General features: G+C 36.1%; 1 non-coding gene across 1 annotated transcript; it reads right to left on the bottom strand.

Annotated features, from left to right (window-relative positions):
• Nucleotides 1–342: 342 nt before the first annotated feature.
• On the bottom strand, nt 343–416 carry Trnaa-ugc (transfer RNA alanine (anticodon UGC)). The gene has a single exon. It is a non-coding gene; the product is annotated as a tRNA-Ala (tRNA).
• Between the last annotated feature and the right edge of the window lie 3,998 nt (nt 417–4,414).

Raw genomic sequence — 4,414 nt, 5'->3', positions numbered from 1 at the left:
CTCTCCAAAGTGAAATGGATAAGATACCCTTAAACAACTCACTCCTGTCACAGCAGATAACTGAAAAATTCAAATGCTTGAATTTGTGAGTATTTGAAAAGGGTATTCAGAAACAAATACTATCCTAACAGCATCAACATAGGATTATATATACTGAAGGTCACTAGAGTTCAAGTTCAGATTCCAACTTTAGAATTGAGAGCATTTGGGGCATGCGGTAATGGGCAATGAAACATTACCCAGAGCATGGAGACATTTAAGTCTGTCCCTACTTGTGACAACTTTATCTGTATCCTGATTTTTGTTTGTTTGTTTGCTTGTTTTATTTATTTATTTATTTATTTGTGGTGCTGGGGATTGAACCCAGGGCCTTGTGCATGCAAGGCAAGCACTCTACCAACTGAGCTACATCCCCAGTCCCACTGTATCCCTTTCTTTACCGCAAGTCCTGTTGCTTCCCATACCAAATAAGCAGTAAGGATTAATCTACTGTATCATAGCAGCAGCTCACTGCTCCTCTAAATTAGTAAAAATGAGAGCTGACAGTATAATATAACTTCAAAGATAAAAGGAAAAGACTCTCAAAATCATATGGTCCAACTTCATTTCATAGATGAGAAAACTGCAAATTAATAAAATTATGTGACTTACTCAAGGTCACAGAGCTTATTAGGAATGGAGGTGAATCTAAAATTTCATTCTTCTCACATTAAATGTTCTTATCACTCTTCCAACAGACCCTCATCATGGAAGGTCACAAATATCGGTATAAATACATTTTAACTTATTTTGTTCACATGCCAATGTGCATAATACAAAGTTAGAAAATAAAACAGGGTCAACAAAATGATTTGTAGAAAACAAATTCAAGTCTACTGACTTCAAATGGCATGGATGCACAAATATACATCACTATTTTTGTGTATTTCAAAATCTGTTTTTTTTTTAATTAAATCGTTAACACTTATGAAAATCTTCTTTATCCCTAAAAAACATCCTTTCACTAGGTCCAGTAATTTCTGTACAACTCTTATGCTGAATTGTATTCCCGCAGCTCAATTTTAATGATACAATTTCCATTTTCATCTTTAAAACAAAAGTAGTGTTGTCAGTCTCCTCGGTTCTCCTGGCTTTTCTCCAAGCATCACTGAACTGTAGAACTAGCAGAATCTCAATAGATTCTGATACCACAGACAAGAGCAGAATGATATTATGTGTTCTATAAATTGCTGTTCTTCTTGTCCCTTAAAAATGAATAAAGATGAATTGAATTATATATTTCCTCCAGAAAACTTCTGAAAGCCAAAGAAATTTTGATTTATGATAATCTTCTGAACAACAACTTTTAGAGCCTCCCACTCATTCACATTTAAGACTTACTGGAGTAGCACCAAGTTCTGTGTTAAAAGTTCTATTTATTCTCCTGCTGTCCTGCATGATAGTTCAGGATAGTGTGTCAGTTATACCCAATGTAAGGCATGTCACTAAGCATCTGCAGAGAGTAGGAAGTAGTTCTTCCCAAAGTGTTTTTCTCAAACGCAGCAACCAAGTCCACCTCCTTAGAGTAATGCAGAAAAAGGAAAAATATTTGCAGACATTTAGCCCTTTATTCTCAGTAGCCATATGTTTTAGTTGTGGAAATATAAACAAACAACAAAAACTAAGTTATTTATCTTTTAGGGATCTTCCTCTAAATATTCTGTTCTCTGGAGTACACTTTGTGAAGGACTGCAAACTATAATAGTGTCCTTTATAGATCTAGGTTGTTATTACTGTTATTTTGGTCTTTTAACAATTACTTAAAAGTGGGTATGCACTGGGTGTGTTGGCACATGCCTGTAATCCCAGCAGCTTGGGAGGCTGAGGCAGGAAGATCATGAGTTCAAAGCCAGCCTCAGCAAAAGTGAGGCACTAAGCAACTCAGTGAGACCCTATCTCTAAATAAAATACAAAATAGGGCTGGGGATGTGGCTCAGTGATCAAGTGCTCCCGAGTTAAATTCCTGGTACCAAAATAAACAAACAAGTAAATAAACAAAGTGGGCATTCATAATAGCACTATCAGTCATTTGTAAATACACACAGTCATTCTCTTATACTGGACATAACACTTGGGAAAATCTCATTTTGAGTCTTCCCATTCAACTATGTGTCATTTGCTATCCAACTGTTTTGTAACATACTAAAAATACAGGCCCTAAAATTAATTTTTTATTTAGAGTCTTATCTGATAGAAAAAAATGCTGGGAAAAAAGAGATGGGGCTGGCCCTTGAACTGTCTCCAGTTGCTGTGTTTGGATACCACTAAGAAGAAATAAGGCAAAACTCAACTCAATCTTGTCCTCTATGAAAACTTAATCTTTCATCTACCTCAAATGGTAGAATTGACTACTCCCTTCTGGGTGGCACCAATCTAACTTCAAAATATTTCTGATACAATATAAATAACATCATATCTAAATTATTTGCTTACATTATTGTCTCTTAATTGATAAATTGAAAATTACTTTATTTTCCCATAGTATGTTGTTTAGCACAGAGTCACTCAAATAAAGTTAACTGATTTTTTTCTTAATTGTGGAACAGGAAGCATTAAGTAACAAAAGCAGATGTATATGAGGAACAGAGAGGTGATGATGAACAGAAAAAATGTGGTGGGAAAACAAGAATAGAGAAAATGATGGTCTTTGGCATTATCTAACTTGGTGTCAAATGGCTTCGGCAAAACAGATGAATTAGGGATAGAAGTAGGTAGGTTGAAAAAAGGTAGATTCCCCAAAATTCCTATTTTTGCACATCTATGTCTTCATTAGCATGGTCTGGAAAGTGTTTCTCTATTTTCAACCCTGCCCTCAGGACTAGGAAGCAAACAGCCTGAAACTACAATTGTTTTTACAGTCAACTACTTATAAAATTATTTGGGGTTCAACTACCATGCTTCGGGCCCTATGTCAAGCTCTGAAGCTACTATGGACAGTATGACCCGTGTGGTCATAGAGCTTACAGTTTACCAGGAGAGATCAGCAGTCATGAGATACTCACACATAAAAAGTAACCTGCCAGTACGTTAAAAGTTATGAAGAGCAAAACATGACTCTCCAAGAAAAATAAGGGTTTTTCCCCGGTAATGGAAGATAATTTTATTGGGGAAATAATTATGGGGCTTGAGGTTTGAGGGTGAATATGAATTAATGGGGTATCTGTGGGAGAGAACATTCCAGGCAGAGGCTACTGGGATTCTAATGTCAGGACCCGGGAAGTGAATATGAAGCAAGGTTCAATTGTGCTATGGAAAATTTCAGCATGGCTCCTTCTTAACCATTAGCAATTATCAATTTCAAGAGCTTTGGAGAAAAAAATGTAGCCTCCCTCCCTCTGAGAGATGTCTCAAAGAAGAATTAGAGAGAGGAGCAGATTTATGTAGACCTATAGAAGAGGAGGGTCAGAAAGATCACCCAGGACTTGTATATGGTATTTCATACAACTTACTCACCCTTCACATGTGGTATATATTTTTGTTTTGTTTTCACAAAAATATTCTATAGTTGTCTTGAGAATGATTTTTTTGGGGGGTGGAGTACTGGAGATTTAACCCAGAGGTGCATTTTATCACTCACCTTCCCCCCGCCCTTTTTTGAGACAAGATCTCACTAAGTTACTAAGGGACTCACTAAATTGCTGAGACTGTTGTTTTTTTTCTTTTTAATTAATATAATAGACTGATCAACTTTTCATGTCACATAAAATATGTAAAACTAAAGTAGAAAATCCATGCTAAAAATTATCTCATCTTGTAATTGTGATACAAATTCTTCAACCAGACCTCATTGTGGGATGGGCACATTGTTTCCAATTTTTTTACTATAAAAATTGTAAGGGCATTACTATGGGTGGATTTTTTTTTAAAACCTATCCTTAATCATTCAATATGAATGGTGCTAAGATCAGTGGCACAATCTGGAATTGAGTAGACTTAGTTGACATTGTAGCTATAGGATATACTGACTAGCTATTTGACTTCAGCAATTCAATCAACAAGTCTGCTTTTTCATCTATTAAGTGAGGATCGAAATAGTATATGATTCCATTTTGGGGAGGCTTAAGTGAAATCATGCAAATAAAGTACACAGCAAGATATCTGTAACATAATAGACACTTGATAAAAAATTCCGATCTCCATTATGAAAGCTCTATGTTTACAGCTTTTGAGGTGTAATACTGTCAAAAATCCCACCCACTCCCAAATTTGTATTAATTTGTTTTGTCATCAGGCATGCATGAGACAGTCCAAGAAATTCCTTTCTCCTGTAGGAGAGTTCCACTACACCATCACTGATACAGAGCGTTTCGTTAGAGGCACTGCATGGCAGCAGAAGCAGCTAGGGCTCTGTACACTGCTTTGGATCCCATTGCCA

This window comes from Marmota flaviventris, chromosome 2, assembly GCF_047511675.1.
Source record: "Marmota flaviventris isolate mMarFla1 chromosome 2, mMarFla1.hap1, whole genome shotgun sequence".
Classification (NCBI taxonomy): domain Eukaryota; kingdom Metazoa; phylum Chordata; class Mammalia; order Rodentia; family Sciuridae; genus Marmota; species Marmota flaviventris.
This window is presented reverse-complemented; position numbering and strand designations above follow the sequence as displayed.